Here is a 26,057-nt window from a genome sequence, read left to right on the forward strand (position 1 = left end):
AGACACTTGGAGAAAAAAAAAAGCATTAGAATTAATCAAAGAATTTAATAAAGTGTCTGTGTATAAGATAAACACAGAAAAATTCATAACTGTTTTTCTATACTGGTTGGTATTAAATAGCTAAAAATGGATATTGGGGAAATGTTTAATTCTTAACAGAGATGTCTATAAAATAGGAAAACATTCCATAAAAAATATTGTTCAGGTCATTTGAAGAATACCATAGAATCTTATCAAAAGACATAAAACAAGGTCTGAACAAAGCAGAAAATCTATCATGTTCTTGAATGAGAAGATTCAGTATGATAAATTTTTAATCATCCAAAAATTAATAAATACTATAGAAACTGCAATTTTAATCCTATTAGGTTTGAGAGAAATGTGGATTTAACTTATCTTAAAGTTCCTATGGAAAAATAAATGACCAAAGATAGCAAAGAAAAAGGTGTTTTTGTGTGTTGGAGGGCTGCAGTGGGCTGGGAGGGACTTGCCTTACCAGCTGCTAAGACACACCATAAAATCCCTCTAACATGATAAACAAAATGAAATGACATTGGCATAAAGACAGACAAATAGGTTAATGAAACAAAACAGAATTCTAGAAACAGATCTTAATTTATTGGAGAATGTAATAAATGACGCGGTTGGTATTTCAGTTTGGTGGGTGGAGGTGGGTTTATTAAACAAATGAGGTTGGCCACATGGCGTTCCATCTGTGGAGGGAAAGAAAATTGGGACGGTGTCTCACACCTCACGTGAAACTAACGCTGAACGAGGGAAGGACCTAAATGCAAAAATAAACATGCAGGAATTTACAGTAAATTTCAGGACAATATGTAAGTGACCTAGAGCATAGGAAGATCTTTTAACAAAGAAGAAAAAAAGGGGAAAAAAAGGAGGGGGGCTCAGAATGTATCCACACATATATACACACCACGCAAACATACATACACACTCATACATACATAGCACATACACATACCTATGACTACAGAAAAAAATTTAAACATGTAACGCAAAAATACAGTATACTTAAAATCAGTAGGTAGATGACACGCTGGGGGCAGATACCTGCAATGCATATAATGAAAGGAATGATTTGTAGGTAAAGCCAATTTTCCATCACAGGCACAGCGCTTTCCCAAATTGTTAAGATAAGGAAAAGACCTACAACCCAAAATAAAGTGGCCCAAGGAAATGAGGCAATTCACAGAAATATACAAGCGGCACCATGTGTATGAAAAGAAGTTCAGCCTCACGGGTGGCCAAGAAAAGGAAGGACGGTGACACCAACATGGTCTCGGTAGGGACAATCCTTCTGACATGGTGACACCCACCAGCAGGGAGGTCGGCAAAGTAACTCACAGGTTGGCGGTGGAAATGTGAGGGGCTGCAGCTGACACTCTATTAAAAAGGTGTAAAGAAGCACACATCCCTCAGCCCAGCCACCCCACTTCCAGGGATTTAGCCGACAGAAGTGAAAGCTTCAGTAGATGGAAGACATTTTCAGGTCAATCACTGCCGTGTTCATGGTGGTCGCAAGTCAGAGAGAGAACTAAATAGCTATTCACTGAGAACGGTGTGAGGACACGCGTGTGAACGGGCACAGTGAAACTTCACAGCCGTTCAGAAGAAAGGGCTGCATGGCAGTTTCTAGAGAACAGCCCTGGTGTCGCCCAGCAAGAGGATGAACCCGCTGAGAGGGGCGCTCACAAAGTGGGGCTCCTGGCAGGACACACAAGGCAGGGTCGGGGACACGGTCCGGCTGCTGCCGTGATCCGGGTGGACTCCGTGTGAAGGAAGCCGCAGGCGAGCAGGGCCAGGTGAGAGGTTCTAGAGAAGGTAGGACAAACCCACGGGGGGAATCAGACGGCATTGGCTGGAAGGGATCTGGTTACACAGGTGTGTACCTTTGCCAAAGCCCATCACACGACACCCCCAAGGTTAGGGCTCTAGATTCTAAGTAGGGTTATCTCAGAAGTAAGAGTAAAGGAATGAACACTAGCTAAGTATGTAGCTAGACACAGGCATAGCATTTAGGGGCAGGTACACTGATGCCTGAAACTTGCTTTGAAATACATTTTTAAACATAAAATAAGATGGGATGATGGGTGGTTAGAGCGATGGATAGATGGAAAATCAAGGTTAACCATGAAAAGATTAATGGTAGACTCTAGGTAGCAGGTATAAGGGTGTTTTTCTAAATAAGATTCTTCCTACTTTAGTGTGTGTTTAAAAGGCTTCCTAATACAATGTTGGGAAGGAAAGATCGACACCAATGGCTACAGGGGTCTAAGCAAGATGCAGCAAAAGCGTACATAGGAAGATTCTATTTTAGCAAAATAAACAATGACAAAAATATATCCACGTATGTGTGATTCAACCCAAGTAATCAGATACAGTAATGTGAACATGAAGACAGTTCTGTAAAATCACTCAGTCCCCAGGGGACGGAGGTGGGGAGTTGAGCGGGGTGGAGGTGAGGGAACAAAACAGAAAGAGGAGAGAGGCCCTCAGTATGTGAAGGATGCAGGGTGGGTGGACACAGCACACGGGGTTAAATTCCAGATAATGTTGACTTCCTTACATTTTCTATACTGTTTTTCTACATGATCATGTGTTGTATATGCAACTTAAAAGCTATTTTTATTTTGGATAATCATAAAACCAAACAAACACACAAAAAAGAAAATTTTGTCATCTGAATCTTAAAGAGGCCCCCAAATCGTAGCCTCGGGTCCCCAGAAGCCCGGGACCTGCAGGATTCGAACAAGTTTACGGTCCCTCCTCAGCCCCGAGCTGCAACCAGCACAAATCCCCCTCAGGACGCGGAAATCCCCCAGCGAAGTGTCCTGCCCCGTCTCAGCCCCCGTGGCACCTGAGAGCCCAGTGTTCTCGAACTCGGCCTGCGGGGCTCGAGCTGCAGACTTGGCCTGTGCGCCTCCGACTCGGGGCACACGAAGTGCCCCCTCCCCGCCGAGAGCAGCTGCCCCCCACACTTGTGACTGTCCCCAGCTGCGTCCCAGGGCCCTGCAGACAGAGCAGGAGCTACAGCAGGTGCCGGGAGGACAGAGCTGCAAAGGACAGCTGGGGGCTCAGCCGCACGGGGAGCGCTGCTGCGCGGGGCCCAGGGCAGGGCTTGCGGGTCCCCAGCTGGTGACAGACGGAAGCAGCCCCTCCGACCCCTCCGGGAGAGAGGCTGTCCCCTCCCTCGGGGTCACCCCTTGCCCTGGGCACCAAGCGTGGAGGGAAGGGCTGCCGGAGGGGCCCAGGGAGGCCCCCGGGGTCCTAATTCTCTAGAATCGACACCAAGGGCCAAGCCCTCCCTCTGTCAGTGACTAACCCGCTGAGCACCCGCACCTCGAATGATTTTTGCTGCCAGGAGGACTGTGCTGTTCACAGCTTGGACCGTTGGATGGGATGTTTTCAGGTGTGAGAGAAAAAAATAATAAATGCGACAAACAACATATCCATCTACAGAAAACAGAATTTCTTAACAAGAAAATGGTATTTACAGCAACTTAGTTTTTTTTTTAAACTCTACCAGCTAAGAGCAAGAATGCGAGAACCAGAAAGCTCCTTTCTGGCAGGAGCCGCATCGCCTCGTCACTGATTAACTGTCCCCTCTTCCAAACACGGGCCTCTGAACCTGGACCACCGTCTGCCCTCGGGGTCGAAGACCTGACCCGGCTGTCCCAGCAGCTGCCCCGGGGACCACGTCTTATTCCATCCCTCACTCCAAAGCCAGTAGGGTTCCTGACACAGTGAACGTCTGCCAATTTTAAACCAAAATGCCTGGTGCGCTCTTGGTGTGACCCTCACCGCACAGCCGCCTGGCACCTGAGCCTCTGAGGCCTCCTCCTTGGGCACTTACAGGCCGACTTCACCACCTCCCTTCACAGGAGCCAGCTGAGGGGCCAGCGCTTGCTTCGTACAGGTTGGCAGGCATGCACGCCACATGCTGTTCTGTCACAGCCTAGAGGGCAGGGCGGGGGACACCCGCAGGGGCCAGGACTCGGAAGCGGCCCATCGCAGGACTGGGGAGGGGTGGCCGGGGGAGGCACCCACCTGTTCCGTAGGCAGGTTCCGGGGCTGAGCTTTGGGGCCAGAGTTCTCACACCGACAAGGGTAAGCTTCAAACCTAAAGCTGTCTGGGCCCTCGGAAAATTCCCAAGATGGACCGGGACCCAGTGACCAAGAGCCAATCCCGTCCTTGGAACTGGGGTCAGTGGGGCTAAGGAGCGAGGCTGCTCTTCAGTGTTGGCCTGTGAGGTCACGTCCACCGCCCCAGATGCGGCCTCCCCTTGACTATCAGGGTCTTGACGCCTCTGCCAGATACCCCAGCGCAAGCTTCACACTTGAGGAAAATCTTCCCAACATTTTTGCGTGACGTAGTAACAGAAAAATCGTTTTTATTGAAAAGACTTATGCATGCACACGCGGTGCTGGGCAGATCGTAAAGTGGTTGATTTAATCTCTGCAGACACTCAGAGAGATACTATTGCCGGATAAAGAGCTGGAAAGAGGTAAAGCTGAAATTGGCATGCAGGTTTTCTCAGACCCCAGGGCTCACGTGGGGTGAGCCTTGAGGGCGGGACCTCAAGCCGACTCTTCCCCTGCACTGGCACGTCTCTCTCGGCTGGTATTTTCATCTCCAAGAGGGCTGATCGTGCGTTAAACTGAACAGCACTCCTACGGCACCCAGCCTCATTTTGAGGATAAAGTAGGTTTATAAACGTGTTGTAACGAAGGTGTGAATCCGTGGCCGTCAGCCTTCAAGACCCACAGAGCCCAAATCCCACTCCGGTCCGCGTGGGGTCTCGGGAGGGCTTTGCTCCGACTGAGAAAAACGGTGTTGCACACACATGGAAACTGCCTCCCAAACAATCCACAGCTTGGGACGCTGTGTGTGCAAGCGGCTTCATCCTGACAGCCACGAGACGGAGCTGACCTCAGCCGGGGACGCAGCCAGGAGCAACCCCCAGGGAACCGGGCGGCCAGGTGGACAGGGCTGGGCCTCCGCGGGAAGGGTGAGCTTCGGTCCAGGCCCCCCACCCAGCTCCAACCACAGCAATCCCGCCGCCTCTGTTTCGGCCAAGAGCTCACCTTGCTCTGTTTTTCCATGTGCCAGGCACTGTGTCCAGGCTTTACAAACATTTCATTTACCACTTACAACAGGGCTATGAAATAGGTACAATTACTCTCATTTTTAGAAATAAGAAGAGCGTGCTTCTCGGAACAAGCAAAGTGCTGGCCCTGGGCTTTGCGCCCAAGAGGGCATTCTGTACTCTGCACTGCATTTGTAAATAAAATGTCTTCCAATTTCCACTGGGCAAAGCTCTTTCTTTGGTGCCTCTTAATTCCTTACCATGCTAAATCCTCTAACCGGAAGCCACAGATAAGGGCTTGTCCAAACAATTTCCTCAACCAGTCTTTTTTTAGAAAAATAAATACAGGTAGACAATGCAGGCTGAATATCATAATATTACTTACAGAACACTGAATTGTTTGTAAAGACATTCTCAGCAGTGCCAAGGCTGAGAGAGAAATAGTCAGTCCATAGGTAAGTAAGTAGGTAAGTAGGTAGACGGATGGATGTGGATGGATGGATGGATGGATGGATGGATGGTTGGGTGGATAAGACTATGCCCTAGAAGTTACTCTGAGTCAAAAGGCTGACTCAAAGCATCGTGATTATCCTTCCAGTTTTAGTATGATCTCGTCCTGTGGCTACTGGTCAGATCATTCAAATTTAAGACGTCTTTGTAAGCAGGTAATCATGCTACCAGTTGCACTTAGGAACAACTTATCAGTAATACTGAGGAGTAATGTGGAAACTGACAGAAACGGCCCGTACCTATCATCATCTATAAAGTAGTTATATGAGAAGAGAGAAAATGCGGAAGATTATGTCAAGATTCCGAAACTATTTAATTAGAAGAGTAGTGACATCGTTCATGGAAATAAAGGACTTGGAAGAGGAAACCAGTTGTGTTGCCGTGGCTTCAGACTCACTGAGCGTGAGATGATCATGACACGTCATAGCAAAGATGCTTTGGAAAACAGTCCGAGACACGGGGAGGGAGACAGAGTAGATCCAGGGATGTGTGTCTCAGCTGTGAAGTAATAGCTGAAGTCGTGACACAAAGATGTTTACCCGGGACAAGAGAGCAGGAGCACTGATGGGAACCCGAGCCTTGGAGAGCGACCCCCGGGGAACAGCCCAGAGGAGACGAGTAGGTCAGAAGGCAGAGGACCGGGGGCTTCGACGTCACAAGCCTCAGGAGGAGAGGGCTGGAAGGACAGCGTGGCCCTCGTGCAAAGTGCTGCAAAGCAGATGAAGAGAAAGAAGGTGGAGGAAAGATCAGGTATTTGAAAAGTGCCTGGTAGCCTCTAGAAGGACGACAGATGCAGGTAATTAAGGGATAGGCGGTCGTTACAATGGAGACTTTCTGGGGAGGCCAGTTGTTTGAGGCACAGACCGTAGGATGAAACCTAGGCAGCAGCTGGTTGAGCAAAATGCTCTTCTCTAAAATGAGAGCTACTTAAATATGTCCTTTAAAAGTGCGGGGGAGGGAGCAGTTGATAAAAAGTGATCTCAATTGAATCAACTTCTCTTCTCTGAATATAAGGGAAAAGGAAAGAATAATTATAACTATTTGAAATGTGAAAGTAAGTGGGAAAATTTTACTTTACCAATCAATACATATTAGCCAAGAGGGATCAAACACTTAAATTCATTTCCTGATTTGCCTGAAACAATCAGAATCTTTGGGGTCTATTTCCAATTACAAAAAAAAGCTACAGAGATAACTGGACAGCAACAAAGAAAACTCTCAGTGTGTGTTATAATAACGTCTGTAAAAGTTGTTCCTTCTTTCCTTTTCAGATTAGATTTTACAGTTTCCAGGAAAAACTTACGTAAGACGTTTGGCATAAACTTGCTAATCAATGCTTATATTTCAAAAGCAAGAGTAATGAATTAGCTCAGTAAACTTGTTTTAAGGCCAAGGGGGAGAATGGTAAGAGAGACCTGAAGAGGTTCCAGTGACGGATGATCTATACAAAGAAAAGTGATGCAATGTGGGGTTGTAATAACTGCTGGCGCTAAGAACAGCAGAGTGACTTGTTTGCCGCTTTGGTGAGGCTGGGCCCTGAGTTCAATTACATAAACATCCTTTTTCAAGCTCGTTACAGAGTCAAGAAGCCCAAATCCAACCCCTGTAATTGCAAAAGTATTTTCCACACTCTTAGCAAAATACAGAAACTGGGTCAAGGATAATCATCCCTCAAATCTATCCTGTCTCCTTGAAATAAAACTTTGTAGCTATTCATTTTTTAAACCCACCTTGCTCCAAAAGGTATTTAACCTTAAATTTATTTTCTGTATAGATATACAGCCTTAACATTCATGGTAGAATACACAACCAACACATGAGTACACGTGGCACAAATAAAGAACATGAAAGGTTCCCAGACACGGCTTCTTGGGGAAGATCACGTAAGGAAGATCCATGTTTGAGGGCGGGGCGGACTCGAGCTCCCCTAGCCCGATGCCCCCAGGAACTCACGTGAGCTTTGCAAACCTGCCAACGTCGGCGAAGTGAACTGCCTGAAACAGTCCTTTAACTCTGGTCATAGAAGAACTAGGACTAGAGTCTTGGTTATTTTATCTTCGGTACAATTTTAGAGCTATTGCGATGGTTGTCACAGATTTTGTTAATGATAACAATAAATAAATAATAACAACAATAAGAATAACAAATCTTGGGTTTGTCGCTGTTTGCCTCAAATCACTTTTGGAAAGAATAGCAATAATTTTCAAAACTCTTCAATTCTAGCATGAGCTCGTCAGAGTGAGAATAAAGTCACTTCCCTTGTCTAGCACCCCCTGGAGGAGCTAGAGAAAAGAGCCTCCTGATTCCTTTCCAGTAGAACTTTAATGTTGCGTCTCCCAGAGGTGTCTGCATTTTAACAGAGCAAACAAGTCAACCCTTAGGGAAGGATATGGAAATTTAAGACGAAGTTCATGGCTCAAGACCACACAGCAAACAGAGACAGCATCGGACAAGCAATCAGAGTGCCCAAAACCTGAGGCCAGTTTTCCACACTTCTGGTTACCCTCCCCCCAAGAATTTTAGAGAAAAAGAGGAATTCCTGACTAACCCGCTCCACCTACTTTTAAGACCGATGGAAAAAGACGTCGCGATATACCGCTGCTCTCAGGACTGCAGGAACCGAAGCTTTGGGCTCAGTCTCTCTCTTGGTCCGTCTCAGGGGAGAGGACCTCACAGGCATCCAGCCAGCGTCCACTCTGTTCCCGTCACTGTTCCAGGCACCAGAGATGTACTGTGAATAAAAGAGATGAAATCCCTGCCCGGGGGGCCCGATAGTCTAACAGGGAAGACAGAGTAAACAGGCACGTAGAATGTGCACTGTCGGGTGATCAAGGCCAGGCAGGAAATAAAACAAGAGAAAGGCGGGTGGAGGTCACCTCCTGAGCACAGCAGTGGGCAAGGCCTGCCCGGGGAGGTGAAATTTAATAAGCCCCGGGTTATACAAGCAGCACATGGAAAGGCCCTGGGGAAGAGGGTCCCAGGCAGAGGGAACAGGGAGGGTAAAGGGGCTGAGGCCTGACCCCAAAGCTTGAGCATGGGAGTGGCCGGTCCTCAGAGGAGCCAGGCCCGGGGCCTGAGGGCAGGAGACCAAGATGAGGGGCCTGGCCAGATCCTAAGGACGAGCGAGCCCTCGGAGGGCCCTGATCTGGAGAGGGGCCTGCTTTTAATGCACATGTTAAAGGTCACTCTGGCGGCCACTGAAGAGATCAGACTCGGAGAGAGGCCGGGGCCAGGGCCAGGGCCGGGGGTGCAGGGGACAGGGGAGCAGCAAGGTCCTCGCAGAAGACCAGCCGGGGGCCTCGGCCACACCAGCAACGGGCTTTTCAGGGAGGGTGGATGGGACGTGGTCGAGTTTAGACCAGGAGGGTGAGGAAAATGAAGGAATCAAGGCTCCAACGATCATGTGTCAGGGCAACAAATGAGATGGGGAAGACCCAGTTCCAACGTCGGCAATTTAAAATCCGCGGAGCCTCAGACCCGTCTAAGGAGAGAGGCCACGCAGACAGCGCGGTGCTGAAGTCCAGGGCTCAGGAAGAGACCGTGTGGGAATCAGCGGAGGACACTTAATCGACGGCATTTAGAGTCCCAGGCCTGCGTCAGGGAGCACAGGACGGCGGACGGAAGATGGGTGCCAGCCAAGGACGCTGGCAGGGAGCTGCCTGTGAGGCCCAAAATAAACAAAAACAGACAAACAACCAAACAAGCCTGTATATTCCAGAAGCCCTGGGGACAGAGGGCACGATCGCTGTGGATTTGTCAGCTGCTACTGACAAAAGTAGCACGAGATGGGCTGGCCCTTGACCACGTGACTGGCCACACGGAATTTGCTGGAGAAGATGCTAAGATCGGAAGCGGAAATAGGCCAGAGTGCGGTTGGTAAAGAGTTTTGCTGTGAAAGGGGAGGGAGAAGTAAGGCAGTAGCCGGGCGGGCGGTGGGTCAGGAAGGGCTTTTTAGGTGGAAGAGTCTGGAATGTCTGTACGCTGTTTGGGATGAAGCCAAGGGGAGGAGAGTCAGTGACGCCGGTGTAGGCTCTGTACGGAGGGGCAAGCGGAGGTGGGGCCCCCGCGCAGCAGGGGGGCGTCTTGGGAGAGGCGCAGAGACGGCCATCACCGGGTGCAGGCAGGGCTACTTCTAGTTTCTCACATAAGAACCCCGACGGTCAGCCGGGCGCGGACAGAGAGACAGGAAGGGCGTAGCAGACGGCGCTGGGGGAGGCGAGCCCTCGCCGAGAGCCTGGGTGCCCGCAGGGTGTGGGGAGAGCGTGCGGGGCGGGGCCGTGAGAGTGACAGAGGAGCAGACACGGCAGCGCCGGGGCCAGAGCGGGGGCAGAGCCTGTCGGCCGAGTCCAGACGCCGGAGGCGAGGGGCGCACGTCCCCTCCATGTAGATGTCAGGACGACGGGAGAGAGGGGCCAGCAGCCCGGGGTCTACGGGGACCGGGTTCGGGGGAAACGGCCCAAGGAACACAGAGAAGGGCGCTGCCTGCAGGTGTGTGATTCGAAGGAGGTGGTAGCGCCGCTCCCGTGCGCTGCAGCCTCCAGGTAAGTGAAGAGCGAGTGGGGAACGGGGCCGGGGCTCTGGAGGCACTGTCTCACTGCCACGTCCCCCGGCATCTGTCCCCTGGGCACCGTGCACCTCGGGCTGGGCATCCTGTGCGCTGAGGGGCCACCTGTGCTTGGGGGACGTTTAGCAGCAGCCCAAGGCTCCGCCCACTCGATGCCAGGAGCACACCCACCACCCTCCCAAACCGACAAACGAAAACGTCTCCAGCCGTTGGCAAATGTCCTCTGGGGGCACAGTCACCCCAGCTGGGAACCTCTGACCCTCTGCTGACCACCCTGGGACCGTTCCCCTTTCCCTATTCAGCACCTGAGCGCCAGAGAGAAACAGACCCCATGAGGGACCAGCTTCTTCCAGGAACATACGCTGTGTTCCCCTGGGGCCAGTGCGATCCCTGTCTCAGAAACAACCTAAAGAAACCACGATTGCCCACATTTTCCGCTGGCCCTTGGGCAGAATTATTTTACAGTGTATCTCGCGAGCGCATTTGGTACTTACAGCTAAAAGTTCCAGGAGGCGAAACATAAGCCACAGAAATTGATATCCAGGTCTCCACAAGGTCATATGAAAACCTGCCACGGGGGCTCCCAGAAAGGACCAGCCTCACCGACCCCCCAGTTGCTCCTTGGATTCTGTGTGGAGCAGTGCGCTCGCTGCCACCCAGCAGTGACAGGAGGACCGGCACGCGGGTCTCTGCAAGCAGCCCACGTCGGGCCACGGGCTGGCGGAGCCTCCCCCTGTGGGTGCGCTCGCCCCATCTAGACTCACCGATTTCTAAATAACAGTGCAATCACCCTGTAATCTATGTGTTTAAAAAGGAGAAGCCACGCGCATACAAACATAATCACACACCGCTTCCTCGGAGTAAGCAGAAGGGCAGCACCTAAAGCAAACGGTCCCTTCTGGGAAGCTCACTTGGCCACGGTTAACCACTGAGGGGCCAGGTGACCTCTTCCTGCCCAGGGTCAACTCAAAGCCGAGAATGGAAACCCATCGAGGAGTCGTCTGGGAGGTATAACACCCCGGGCCCTGCTCGAGGAGACGGGAACTCGCGGCGGTGACCTCCTTCATGGGGAAACCGACTCCCGCCCTTCTCAGCGCCGCGGTCCACCCCGCCGTCAGGTTTCATTTGTGATCGCAGTTCGGACGTGATCGGCAATTTGTCCACACAGACCATAATCACGCGGACCTGGGCACGCAGCCCGAGCGTCCCGCCCGCACCCCGCAACCCCGCCTCGCACCTTTGTCTGCTGTCCTAGTGGACGGCCAACGGAACCGGCTCTTTCAAAGGGCGGGTGAGAGAAGGTCTGGTCTCAGTGAGACCAGAGGTTAATGAGCCTCCCTTCAAAGGGGCGCGTGGGTGGCGACATCCGGCTGAAGCCAGCCTGCGATGACCTGTGGCCTTCGCGGAGCTAGGCCTCGACACTGCCTGCACCCCCAGCGGCCGCCTAATGGGTTTCTGAACTTTTCCAGCCTGGAGTCGCCCAGTTTTCTCAGGGGGCGCCGAGCCTCCAGGCGACAGTTTTGGGGATCAAGCAGGATTTTTTGCCTCATCTCCCTTTCAAGATGCATACTTTCCAGATGAGCCCAGAGCGATGCTTATCCAAACACTTCACTCCCCACGGCCGGAGGGAGGAGGCCCCGCTGCTTCTCTTCACTCAGCAGCCCAGCACCCCGTCCTTTCTTACTTTCTTTCCCCACGTGGGAACCACGGGGCTGGAAAGGAGATGTTTTCTGGGCAAGACAATTCTGCGCCAAAAAAAAGGAACTTTTCATCTGAAACTGGGCCTGCCCCGAAGGAAGTGAACTGGGCAGGAGACTGGAGAAGTTGACGGGGCTCCTGGGGACGCTTGTCACCAGGCGAAGTGCAAGGGCATTTCTTTCACTCACCTCTTCAGTTAAACAGTTTATCAACACCAGTTCCTGGCACCACAATGAACCCAGCTCCGGCTGTGGGTTTGGGAGAAGAGATTAAAAAAATGCACGACATTCATTCGTCTGAAAAGATTTGGGTGCCTCCTGTGTGTCGGGCCCTGCTGACGAGAACTCCGGCTAAGAGGAAAGGACTCTGTGTGACCAGGCTTCTTAGCCTCAGCACTGCTGGCCTTCGGGGCCAGACGGTCCTTTGTTGTGGGTCTGTCCTGTGTTGTAAGATGTTTTGCAGCACCCTGACCTCTACCCCTGGACCCCAAGTCGTGACAACCAGGAACGTCTCCAGACATTGACGCATGTTTTCTGGAGAACAAAATCACTGCCACCAGCCCACCACGTCACCACTATTGAGGACACAGACAAATATTTGCAATAGAATATAAAAAGTTTAGCAGTAGAGTTACATAAAAGTAAGGGTGTTGCACAAAAGCAAGTCTAAGCATCTTTGCCTGAGATTGATCACCCCCAAGGGGGTGATGCTGGAACAGGGCCCTGCTAAGGAAGTAGGCGTCCGATGCGTGACAAGAAAGACCAGGGGTGGGACGTGCAGTCCAGGCAAGAAACAGCGCAAAAAGGCAGAAGGCGAGAAACAGGCAGCACACGTGGGGCACAGACGAGAGCTGGCCAGGGAGCCCGAGAGAGAAGCACAGCCGGATTCCTGAAAGATCAAGACCCTGGCCTCTTCTCCTCCGAAAAAAATGGATATAGGTGCGTGGGTGTTATTAAACTCAACAAAGTTTTAAAACATTTTTAAATCATTGTCAAGAGCCCCCTTATTTTCAAAGTGAATGTCTCATGTAAAGGGAACAGCAAATACCAAGCTCTGCGCTGGAATCTTGATGGAAAATCTGAATTCACGTACAAAGAAGGCTGCGACCCTACTGTGAGTAACTCACTCCTTAAGATGCTGGAAGCTCGTTCTTCAGAGAACATCTATTCATTGCCCACTGACTTCATAAAATGCACGGTATTATCCCTTGTAGTTCTACAATTGACCTTTCGTCATACCATTCTCTTCCATAAGAATTACTTACACTGAATGTGAAGCTCGTGTGTAGACGCAGGGCCTTTGATCTGGAGCACGGTCCACACAGGAGGATGATGTGCTGTCGTGAAATTCTAAGAAGGGCTGAAATTCTCTGTGATGTTTGAGACAAAAAAAATCATTAAGTTTTGCTGTGTTAGTCTGAGTGGAAGTGCTTTCAGTTTAAGTATCGGTGGTAAATCTCTTAGCTGAGCGATTCTTTTAAGGATGACTTACGTTAGGACAAATGGACTTATTCCTGGGCCTGGTAAGTACCGTACAGCATGTAAAAGGCCTGAACATTTGATCAAATTGTATGGTTAATCCCCTAATTGCCCACTGAGAAAGGGTTTCAGGAATAATTACAGAACCTGGTCCTATTCACATGCACGGCTAATCCTTTCTAAAACCTTACGAGGCTCTTCTGCTCAACAACGTCCTGAGGCTGAAGTTGCCGCAGGTTTGATAGATGCTTGCTTTAAAATACTGCCCTGGACACACACACAAAACAAACATATTTGTTTTCAAAGTGCCCATTGCATTTGAAGTAAGCGGCGTTGACTCGGGAATTTTTGACTGAGCTCCTCATGTGTGTAACAAAGCCCTTTTCTCTTGGGGGTGAGGGGTGAACACCTATGAAGGTCAGACAGACTGACGAACCTTAGATGTCAGCTCCTCCGAGAAGTCGTTGCTGAAGACCTAGTCGAGGTCAGACAGCCTCCCTTCTGCTCCCCTTGAGTCCCGGGCCTCCCTCCTCCATGCACGTGCTGGATGCTTGTGCTTTAGAGCAGAGAATAAGGCACCAGCTGGTAAATAACTAGAAAACAGTGAGGTCTCTGCTGATCTTGACACAAGGGAGGCCAGAGGAGTCTGGGAGGCTTCAGGGAAAGGGTGAGCACAAGCAGGGATAACTTAGGCCACTTTCCAAAGAATCTCCGTGGGCCGCCTACCAGGACAGGCAAAAACTGGAGCGGCCCACAGCGGTGACTGCATTAAATCGGGTGGATCTATAGCCCTGGAATGAACAAGTACAGAGTGAAAATTACAGGAGTCTTTAACACAAAAAAAAGGCAGACAGGTCAACTCCAGTAAAAACTTGTGGCATTTTCTTTGGACCCCCTCCACCCCCAACTTCTCTTTTTTGCTTCTTTCCACCCAAAGTTCCTTCTCCTCCAAACCCCGTCCAATCAGATGGGTGACTACAGACTCACTCATTTTGAAGGGAAACTAACTGGAAGGGGCTAAAATAGTAACCGGGTGGCGTGAGGCTTCCCACAAGGATGCTCTCACTAGAAAGAGTGCAGAAAAGAACTTCAGGCAGAGCCGTGATAGACATCTGTCATTCTTTTTTTTTTTTTTTTGCGGTACGCGGGCCTCACTGTTGTGGCCTCTCCCGTTGCGGAGCACAGGCTCCGGACGCGCAGGCTCGGCGGCCATGGCTCACGGGCCCAGCCGCTCCGCGGCATGTGGGACCTTCCCGGAACGGGGCACGAACCCGTGTCCCCTGCATCGGCAGGCGGACTCTCAACCACTGCGCCACCAGGGAAGCCCAACATCTGTCATTCTTGTTGGGTCGCCTTCCATCTTCACTACTTTTCTCAGCTTAGGGATGTTCTACAGGTCGTGATGGGGGGAAGGCTGCCCCCTCCGTGGAAGCCGACCTTGTCTCCCCAGCCTCCCTTGCAGCTGGCACACAGGCAGGGGACGTAGGCTCAGGAGCCAGGGATGCAAAGCAGGGGTGATGCATGGACCCCCTTCTAGCAGTAGCTCCCTCTGGTCTGCAGAGGTGGCAACCAGTGCCCCTCGGAGGGTGGCCTCAATGATGTCAGCGTCACAGGCACCAGTGGTCTGGTCGCGGGAACTGGCCCCCAGTCTGTGATGTCATCATAGGAATTTCCTGGCTCTGCAAGATGGGAAGATGGATTAGACAGATTGCCCAGGCCTCCCGGAGGGTCAGCACACTTTATTTTTAATACATCCTTTTTCTCCCAAAATTGGCCCAAGTTGGTTTCTGTTGCAGCTGAGAACTTCGACCAGAGGGGGTCGATGGAGCCTCCGAAGGTGGCCCCAGTACGGCTTCCCCCAGGTGACCTCAGGGGTGGGAGCCCAGGATGAGTCTGTGACGGATGCTAATGCAAGGAAGGTCACAGCTTCCTACCTCACAGCTCAAACACCTGTTTGACCGTCACGTATCCTTTAGCCCAGGGCGCCAGGCGGGATGGGGGCTTAGGGTGAGTCGGGAAGGACAGGGGTCCAGGGTCTTCCAGGCATTCTCCAGTTCTCAGCTCACACACCGCTCCTTTCCTTGCAAAACCCCAATGTCCTAAGGTCCAAGTGCCAGCCCAGTGCAGGAGCCCCAAAGGGTCAGGGGGTCCAGTGGGGACGAGGGCTAACCTGAGACACAGGTCAGACGTGAAGCACTAACGTGTGTTGCAGTCACCTCACAAAGCCCTAACGTTGATGCCAGACTGGGCCCCCGAGGCCTGCGGCGTCCGGGGCTCTGTCCCGGAGAGCAGGGGTATCGGGAAGGCGACGGGCTCAAGCCTGAAGGGCTGGGCTGAGTCTCAGCTCCACGTGTGACCCCCCAGCGCTATGACCCGGTTCCTTACCCAGCCTCCACCTGCTGTCCTGTAACATGTCCCTCCCTCCCATGCACGGGACATTCAGGCCAGCCACTCTTGGCGCATCTCTTGTTCTTCAGGCGAGTACCAGTAACTGCTGCTTCCATGTTCTGCCCGGTGCTTTGAAGATCTGTTTCGTGGTCGTTTCTCTCAGCCTCTCAGAGTGAGGAGTTACATAGAAAAGATTGTTTTCCAAAAAATAATAAGGCCTTGTTATACTACCTATAATGATTCAGTTATGATAATGTAACATTATCATGGCTGTGCTGCTGGATAGAAAAGTGCTATTTAAAGCTAATGAAATAGAGAAACATCTGTATATTAGGTACATCACCAACGTGCCCAGTTCTACAATAGGAACTCACCTGTGATACCACCTCCCAGGCTGCACCAGAGTTAGTCTGTGTAACAGACTGGAACACAGCGCCAGGGATCGTGAAACGCTGTGTCTCTTCTCTATCCTGAATCACCAGCTCTGGGGGAAGCAGCTGCCATCCTGGGGATACTCAGGCAACCTTGGGGCAAATAACTGAGATCCCAGCCAACAGGCACCGAGAACAGAGGTCCGCTCGCAAACACGTGAGGTGGACGCTCCCTCCCAGAGCCGCTGGATGACCACAGCGCTGGCCGACGGTGGGACCTGAGCTGGAACCACCTGGCTGAGTGTTCCCCATCGCCCCGCCCACAGAAACTGTGATATAATAGTTTGTTGTCTTAGGGTGCTAAGTTTGGAGTAATACATTAGTTAATACATTACCTAATTGATACATACAATCACCCACACACGTGCACACACACATTCATTACAAATCCTTGGCACACGATTTCAACCAGATAATTCTACTGCATCCTGGAGTCCTGCCCTCAAGTTGTCCACACAGGGCGATCATCCCATCCTGATATCCTTTAGTTCTTCAGCCAAGACACTTGAGTCCCTGGAGCCCAAGACGTACTCACCTCACATCAGATTTCATCATACACCAAAGGGTATATTCTAGGTCGAAGAAAAGAGACCCTCTTGGTCTCCATGTTTGTATCAAGGAAAGGAAAATATAAATAAAAGTATCTGCCCTGCTAAAGCGAAAAGCCCTCATCAGACTCTCCTAATAGAATGAAAGGAGATTCCCAATTTTATGAGCTGTGGAAAGTCTGCTAAGCAGGGTAAGGGTAATGGATGTGTGGGGCATTGTCTGTTGGTTGAAGAGATTCTTCTGAGGAATTTATACTATGGGCTATTATCAAAAACAAATCAAAGAACCAGAATGAATGAACAGTTTATGCTATTATGAATTCTTAAGCTTTGACATATGTGGGAGATTTTATGAGTCCAAAGATACTATTTAGTATTTAAGTAAAACGCAACATATAAACATATTCATAAGGATTTAAAAGATTATGCCTCAGATCTGTCATGACCTATTAAATTCAACATCCATCATTTAGTTAATCCCCAAATTCTTTGCCATCATCATGAGATGGAACACCCTTGCTCAACAAAGTGATTTGTTTACTTACATAAAATGAGTTATGAAATAAAACTTTATTTCCAGTTGACTATAAAATCCAATAACTGAGTAATGCTGTCATGAAACAAAGTGCTCTAAATACTAATAGTAAAGATACTAGCTAAACATATTGGAGATGAGTTAAGAAAAATAAGTAGGCAGAAACTAGAATATGTGGGTGTGCCATAACTGATTTAATTGTGGGGTGGTGGGCTGCGATTTGAGTTACTGAAGTGGTTTTCAAGCACGTCTGGCATGCTGTATTCTAGACCTTGATCTATTACATAAGGAAAATCTTCATCATAATGCTGTTCAGAAATGAGAAAGGGAGCCTGTGGGCCTTTGAGAGGGACAAGTGGACTTGAATAAAGATGGCCTTGCTCGTGAGACCCTGTAAGAAAACAGATCAAACAAATGGTACATCGTTGTGGGAAAAACACACTTCGATCCTTATTTTACACCATCCACCAGAATTAATTTGGGATGGTTCATAGACTAAAATGTGAAAGCTAAAACCATGAAGCTTTTAAAGGAGAGCATAGGAATATCTTTGTGACTTTGGGTAAGCAAAGGTTTTTTTCAGGCAAGATATGGAGAACAGTAATCATAAAGTAAAAACAATTAGCCTTTATCAAAATTTTAAACTGCTGGTCATTAACAAACACCATTAAGAAAATGAGTAGGCAAGACACAGACTGGAAGAAATTATTTGCAAAAGAAATATTCACATTATAGAAAGGACTCCTAAAACTCAATAAAAATAAAAGCAAGATGGGCTTCCCTGGTGGCGCAGTGGTTGAGAGTCCGCCTGCCGATGCAGGGAACACAGGTTCGTGCCCCGGTCCGGGAAGATCCCACGCGCCGCGGAGCGGCTGGGCCCGTGAGCCATGGCCGCTGAGCCTGCGCGTCCGGAGCCCGTGCTCCGCAACGGGAAAGGCCACAACAGTGAGAGGCCCGCGTACCGCAAATAAATAAATAAATAAAAGCAAGAGATTTCAACACTTTACAAAAGAAGGGATGCATGTGAAAAATGTTCAACATCACCAGTGATTAGGGAATTGCAAATTAAAAGTACAATGAGGTACCACTAGGCACCAAATAGAGGATCTAAAATGAAGAAGGCTTTTTTTTTGGCCGCGCTGTGCAGCTTGTGGGATTTCAGTTCCCCAACCAGCGATTGAACCAGGGCCCTCAGCAGTGAAGGTGTGGAGTCCTAAGCACTGGACCGCCAGGGAATTCCCTAAAATGAAGAAAGATTGACAAGACTTAATATTGGTGAGGATTTAAAGCAATCAGGTGGAGGTATAAAATGGTACAATTACTTTGGGAAAAGACCTTGTAGTTTCTTAAAAACTAAACATATATCTACCCTATGATCCAGCAATTACTAGTAGGTATTTGCCCAAGAGACACAAAAGTGTATTGCTACAAAAGATCTGCATAAGAATGTTTGTAATGGCTTTATTTACAATAACCAAAAGGTGGAAGCAGCCCTGGGGTCCGTCTGTTGGAGAATGGGTACGTTACCTGCAGTGTACCCCTCCAATGAGCTACAGTTTAGCCATGAGACGCAGTGAGCTGCTCATATGCACAACGACACACGTGAATCCTAAGAGCATTTTGCTAAGTGACAGACTACACAAAGAAGACATGTCACGTGAGTCTATCTGCATCAAATTCTACAAGAAAAGTTCATCCGAGGATGGTGGGGATGGAGTTGATAGGCATCGTGGAACTGGGTTGATGGTCACGTTCAACACCTTGATATGGGTTTGGGTTACATAAACACCTCTCTCAAAACCCAAAGGATAGGACACTTAAGATCTGCATCTCACTTTGAGTCAAGTTTACCTCAAAAGAGAAAAACTGTGAGTAAATATCAAACTCATTCAAGGCTAAGTATTTACGGAGAGGAGGACATTCTTGAAATGTACTTAAAAATAAGATGCGTTGGCAGCCGGATGCAGGAACAGGTAGCTGGTGGGCAAACGTAAGTGAGGCAGGTGTGGCGAGGTTGCTCGGCCATGGAGGTGGACTCTGGTGGAGACCCCAGTCCTCACTGTGAAACGTGCTGGGACAAAATTTCTCCAAGGCTATGAGTTCCTAACAACTACATTTCTTTAGTGTCAAACTCTCATACAGGGTTTGGTTTCTTCTTTCTTCCGCCTACAGAGTTCTAACCAGAACGACGGCCGGGAAGGCCTGACGCTGTGTGCCTGGCCAGCTCTGCACAGCCCACATAGCTGGCGAGCTCAGGCCCCGTGAAACGTGTAGAGGCCTTTCGAGCGCTCTGTACATCAGGAGACAAGTTGCCTGTCTGACCTGTAATTTACAGCTAGGACATACACGAGAGCCCACGGAATTCATAACTTAACGTTCAGATATAATTAGGAAGCGATTGAGATAAAATCATGAATATCTGAGGCAACCAGCAAAACTTTAAGCTATCACAAATCTGAGTAAGTTAACAAATTTTAAAATTTTATAAGAAATATGTTGAAGAGACTTCTAAGTGTGCTAGTTAGGAAAGGATGCAGAGGCAGAAACGTCTGATTTCTTTGCAAAGAATGTATGATTTGGTAATAGAAATAAAACAAACTCACAGAAAGCAAGCAGGTGAGGCTGGAACGTTGACCTGTGAGACAGATTCAGAGCGTGTAAGCCAGGAAAGCTCGGTGTGGACAGGAGCTAACGACCGTAGCTCACATATATGGCACTGCACTGTACGGTTTTCTAAGTGCCTTCGGACATTTCCTCCTGACATAGCATTGCTGTGGGATGAACAGGGCTGAATGTGGTCTCGATTTCATGGAGGAGCCTGAGATCACGTAGCTGGAAAGTGGCTCTCCAGGCGGGAGGGGAAGGGCTGCGTAAGCACATCTGTGGGGCCGGTGGTTCCGGGGAGCAGAGGGAACATTATAAGGTTAGACCAGTAAACCAAACTGGGTGAGTCAGGAAGAGACTGCTGGTAGCAATCTCGGGAAAGGCAGCTCAGCAGGGTAGAGCGCAGATCTGGGTGCCCGGCTCGGGGGTCTGACCTCACACCCAGCGCTAACGTGTGACCTTGTGCAGGCTACAGCCCCTCATCCAAAAAGTCGGAGGCCGTTCAGCACACCAGCTTCTCATGCTTTCCTTAAAGAGCCTCCCGGACTTGTCTGAGCCTCAAGCCCCTGGAATCCGGGTCTTTCTCTCTCCTCCGAGATATTAGCTACTCTTGTAATTTCACAAGACATATCGTGAGGTGTCGTCACCCTGGACAGGGTCACAGGGGGACAGGCTGGGAAGGAAGCTTCCTCCACATGGCCAGCAGGGCTGGCTTCAAAGGCAGAAGCCCAGGTCACACACCCACCACGAAACACCCTGCCCTGCGGCCTTTCCCAACAGCAAGAACGTCAACAGGTGATGACAGCTGTAATAAATACCCACAGATACCTGCAGACCCCACCAAGGTTCTCAGAGCTCAGTGGGCAGTGCTCAGATGCACTTCAAGAGAGGAACCTTCTGAAACTTTAGGTGCCAGGTTTCCCCCGAATTGAAACAGATCTCACCGTGAGGCCCAGAGAGGTTAAGAACCTCAGACAGGTCACACAGCGTCTGGGTGTTGGTTCTGGGATGTGAATGCCAGCGTCCAGCCTGCAGTCAGCGCTCCGAGCACCATCCACTCTGCCTTCTAAGTGGGATAGAACTGCAGCCCCCAAGATGATGGCAAGCACTCAGCCAACCGAGACCGAGGTCTGAGACTTTATATAAACCAGCAGACAGCGTCAGAACCAGAGTCACAGGAGAAGGAGAGACCCGACTCTCAGATGCAAGCGTCTTGGAATTCATCCCTCCCCTCTCTTCGCTGGTCCAAGAGATGCCTTCCTCCCAGCCCACCCGTGCTGACCGGGTTGGGCACCACCTGGTCATGTCACGGGGCAGGCCCGCGCCATCCTTTGACCCAAAGTGACCGCAGGCACGTCTGCAGAGCCCTGCAGAAGGGTTGTTTATGTAGGTGTCGGTCTGGAACAACACAGTGGGCACAGGCGAGGAAGGTCGAAACCATAACAGACACCCTGCGTTTGAGCCCGTGGCAACTACTGAATGACACAGTGCAGGATGCACAGGCACTAGGGCTGCAGCCTCCTGCCTCCTGGAACCTCCAGCTCCAGGCTCTGGGTTGGGGGGGGCGGGTGCACGGACCCGGCCTCTGGCTGACGCTCTCCGTGGTGTGGATGCCAAGCCTCCGGCCTGGACGACGGGTGACCTGACAGTGGAGGCGCCAGAATGAATGCGGGACCCAGAGGAGCCTCAGTGCGGGGTGACGTCACACCTTGTCCATCAAAGAGCACTTTCTTTTATTTTCTTTCTAAACAAAAAAATGATTTCTTCTGTGTTGCCTGGTTGCTCAGCGAGGAGAGAGGAACTGTTTCTATGTTTATTCAGTGCAAGAGGCAGAGCCCGGCGCCCTGGGAAGTCCCGCGAGCAAACTGGAAATTCCGGCTCCACAGATGATCTGTTCACAGAATCGTATTTTCACTGGTTGTCAAGAGTATGTTTACTATTGCCTAGACTTTGCAGTTTTTGGTTTTTGTGTTTTGTAGGTTTTTTGGTCTTTAAGAGAACAGCAAAGTTGTGTTAAAGCAGTTAAATTAAGGTAATTTTTTCCTTTTTTCTGTTTCCTTTCTTAGTTTAGAAAGCAAAATGTGCTAAGGGAAACTGAGTACAAGAATAAAAAAGAAAATAAATTTTATTTTAAAAATACACATTTTTAAAATAAAAAAAATGTGTCAGTGGGGTCAGGTGTTTGGCGGCAAACTTGTTAGCTATGTCACTAAAAGGAAAATGAAGAGAAAAGAAACAGCCCTTCAAAAAATTTGAAATTGTACTGTTAGTTGGTCCTAGACTTTTTAATGTACATTCTCTAGAATGCTCACCACGGCACGGAGGAAGAGGCCTCTTTGTTTGTTTGTATTCATAGATGAAGAAAAAAATAAGAATTAAAAAACACTCAGTAGAAAAAATGAGAGCACCCTCAAATTATATCCCGGGAAGAAATACCTGAAGTTTTACTTCACTGAGAATTAACCTCTTGGCAGAACGCGTAATTGAGATTCTGAAGCTGCCCAATTTCTGAGTTAGAAGTACCCGGTTTAGACCCAAGGAGAATTAGGAAACCCAGCTTTGTCAAGACAGGCTGCTATGAAGGATGAAATTCCCCCAGATGATGAAGTTCTGGTCCACAGGGTTTCAGAAAAGTGTTGGGCCCGCAGTGGAGGCTCTGGTTCGTTTCCACTTCACCAACTCAAGGGGCCGCTTTGGCCTCGAAGCGTCTGCACTTGAGTTTTCTCATCTGTAAAAAGGGCAGCTCAACAGGGCAGTCTCCAAGGTCACGTGTAAAAACATGGATCTGTGGTCATTCACATTGTCATCAACCTCAGTTTACTTTTTGCTTGCCTTTTATTTAACCCTTTAATGTTCAAGAGTATGTCCAGTTGAGGTTCAAATATATATATATCTGTTCACACACATCTCCAGAACACTCTTCATTATCTCAGCACACGTCCCATTTTCTGGTGTTGGCTAAGACCATTCTGTGCTGTAGGCTGGAAAATTCCCTCCAGGTCTGGGAGCTACACAGCTTTCCCCCCAGGGGCCCTTCCTGCTAAAAGCATCTTGTTCACCTCAGTGTCCCAACAGCCCTTAAAAGAAATGTTTTAGTCCAGAAGAAAACACCCACACAGAAGGAACGGACTCTGAGGCCAGGGTGACAGGTGCCGTAACTCAGCACAAAGCCCTGCTGGTTATGGGGCCACATCCTTCCTTGGGGGGATTCCTACAGCCCGCAGAATGGCTCTGCTCTCCTCCCATCGAGACCCAGGCTGTTGGACATTTCTCTACCCCCCACCCTAGACTCACGGGTTGGGTCACCCCTGCACTCCCTCCCCCCCGGCTGTCTCTCTCTGAGTGGCCCCTGCCCAGTGCCATAGCCAGAGCCAACCTGGCATGGGGGATGCCGAGGGACAGAGAAGATGGGGTCGGGGGGCCTTCAAGACAGGTCAGATAAGCACTCTGCATTAACAAATACCAGATTCCTAGCTGGGATTTTCGCTTATTGTGACGTGCTGCACTGGGCCTGACCCCAATTCATATGGTACAGTCTCGGCCCCCAGTACCTCGGAATGTGACCTTATTTGGGGGTAGGGGTCTTTAAAGAGGTGGTTAAGGTAAAATGAGGTCACTAGGATGGGTGCTGATCCCACAGGACCAGTGTCCTTATACGAAGAGGAGATGAGGACACAGACACACACAGAGGGACAACCACATGAGGACATGGGGAGAAGGTGGCATCTCCAAGCCAAGTAGGGAGGCCTCGGGAGAAACCAGCCCTGCCAACACCTCGATCTTGGACTTCTAGCCCCCAGATCATGAGAAAACACATGTCTGTTGTTTCAGCCTATGGTACTTTGTTATGGCGGCCCCAGGACATTAATATACTTGTCAAATAATCGTCTCCGTGGGCACTGAGGTGAGGCTGCAGGAGCACATGGGGAGGATCCAGAAGCTCTCACTGCTCACCCGCCGACTGACTCACTGGGTACCACCCTCCCTGCATCTGGACCCGGCTGGGTCAAGTCAGAGCCAAGGCCGTGGACTTCCTTCTAAGATGGCTTTTCTTTAGGAGATGGGAGGGGTGGCAGCACATAACACGTGCCCAGTAAATGCTGTTCACTCCCGGTTCCCACGCGGCTGGTGTTCCAAAGACAGGGCTGTGCATGGCTGACGTGTGCCTCTCCAATCTCATTCACACAGCGTCTCACCGGCTGAACCTTCGCCCGCAGGGTCAGACCTGGCCCACGTGGACACCGCCCACCCAAGGAGCACATGGGCTCACACAAAACCACGCAGGAGCACCACTCCCAACACACACACATGTGCACACACACATGTACACACATGCACACATGGGCACAGGCACACGTGTGTGCCCTGCATACACATGGGCACATACACCCAGGCACACTGCGCACACATGCACACATATGTGCACGTGCACAGGCACACGTGTGCACACACCAGCACACACATGCACACGGGCATGTGTGCACACACGTATGCACAGGCACACACGCACATACACAGCCAGATGTCTCCTGTCTGCCCATCCTAATGGGCTCTTCGTCTCGTGCAAGGACACCATCAGGAGAGACTCTGCCACCTGCCGACTGGACGGCAGTAGCCACACTTCTTTGACCCCCAGTCAATGGCCCCGCAACCCTGGGCTTGAGCATCTGCCCTGGCCCCGAGAGTCAGCTCTGACCTGGGAAAGTGTGCAGGGCACTTGGCCAGGGTAAAGGGGGGCTTGTCTGCGGAGGCGCTGGGAACTGCAGAGGTCTTGGGGCTATGCCCACCCCAGAGCCCGGCTGGGCATGGGTCCAGGGAGCCGACCGCCACCTCCCCTCAAGGGCTCTTGGGGGGACAGAGGGAGGGCAGGGAGGTCCAGGGCTGCTGCCCACTCCCGGTCCAGGAGGCCGGACAGGCCTCTGCTCCAGGCAAGGGCCCTCAGACTGTCCCCTCCTCGGGACGCCTTCCTGGCTCCCCTGCAACGGGCCAGGCACTGCCGCGGGTGTAGCCCCTGCCGCCTACAGGCCCGTCCCACCTCCCCTGACGCTCTCGGGCCTGTCTGGATGGGTTTATGGATTCACGTTGCAAGAGGACCCCATCCCGATAACAGAGCAAAGCACCCCAGTCAAGCTAAAGACAAGCATTCCTGGGGCCTGTGGTCCTGCTTCACACCGAGAAATACGCCGCTCGTCGGGTTGGATCCCAGAGGAAAATGCTTCTCCCGACAATGGCGAGGTCAGAACCCTCTGTGCTTGTGAAGCCACAGCCCTTCCTGGTCCAAACGCCCTTGCGGACCGTCACAAGCGGCTCAGGACTGCAGGCCTCCACCCCAGAGGTGCTCCTTTCTCGTTTTTTCAGTGGTTTGCTGCATGAACGGTATTTTGCCCTCATTCTTCATGTGTAGTGGACCTCCGGTGAGCAGGGATGGTGACGAACAGGCCTCCAGGTGTCACGGCTCTTGGGAACTCCTTCAATGAGCATTGTGAGGAGGAAGCTGTCTACGGAGGCAGCTGGCAGGGAGGCTCCTCTGCAGAGGACCCCCCACTTGGAGTCCAGGACGTGGTCTCAAGGAGCCAAAGCACCACGTCCGTGTGTTGAGTGGAGCTGAACCCAGTACCCCCAATTTCCTGCCCCTCCCGCCAACTCACACGTGATGGTCGGGACACAGATGGCGCTGCCCACACGGTGCTGTCCCTCTTCGCAGGGCAGACCGCACACCACTCAGCACGCGGCAAGCGGGGACGTTAACTCTTCCTAACCATTTACACACGTGGCCTCCAGGAACCTGCAGGCCTTGGTCAAGACAGCCAGGCTGGCGAGCAGAAAGTTCAGGACAAGGACCCACAGCAACACGAGGCGGAAGAACCGTGGATTTGGACCCAAACAGACTGGACTCCACTCCCAGCTCCTTCTTGCTAGCTGGGTTGGGGCTCGTCATGAAGGGCTCTGGGCCCCCATCCTCCCACCTGGAAAATGGGCGCATTTCTGGCTCTGGACGGTGGTGAGGATGGAGACGGCATGTGTGACCTGCGGGGCAGGTACAGCTGCTACCGTGACCTCCGGGTTCCTGCTCACCTCAATCTTCCTCGGCGGCGGCTGTGTTTTCCAAGGGGCACCCACAAACCCGCGGGCCAGCAAAGGTCCCGGAAGAGGGTCTCCTCAGTAAGTGTGTCTGGGGACCTGACCCACCCCG

At 50.7% G+C, this 26,057-nt stretch overlaps 1 long non-coding RNA gene across 1 annotated transcript in view; it reads right to left on the minus strand.

The window, feature by feature from the left end:
* The window catches only part of LOC149748107 (uncharacterized), a 46,026-nt gene that overhangs the window by 16,758 nt on the left and 3,211 nt on the right, over window positions 1–26,057 (minus strand). The window contains exons 1-2 of the long non-coding RNA XR_016394488.1: window positions 15,744–26,057; window positions 13,145–15,037 (exon numbers count right to left, since the gene is read on the minus strand). The exon at window positions 15,744–26,057 is cut by the window's right edge and continues 3,211 nt beyond it. This is a non-coding gene — a long non-coding RNA (uncharacterized LOC149748107). The remainder of the gene's footprint in view (window positions 1–13,144; window positions 15,038–15,743) is intronic.

The sequence above is a fragment of the Delphinapterus leucas genome, chromosome 10, assembly GCF_059928025.1.
Source record: "Delphinapterus leucas isolate spDelLeu-1000000601 "Yukka" chromosome 10, BTC_Dleu_Yukka2, whole genome shotgun sequence".
Taxonomy (NCBI): Eukaryota; Metazoa; Chordata; class Mammalia; order Artiodactyla; family Monodontidae; genus Delphinapterus; species Delphinapterus leucas.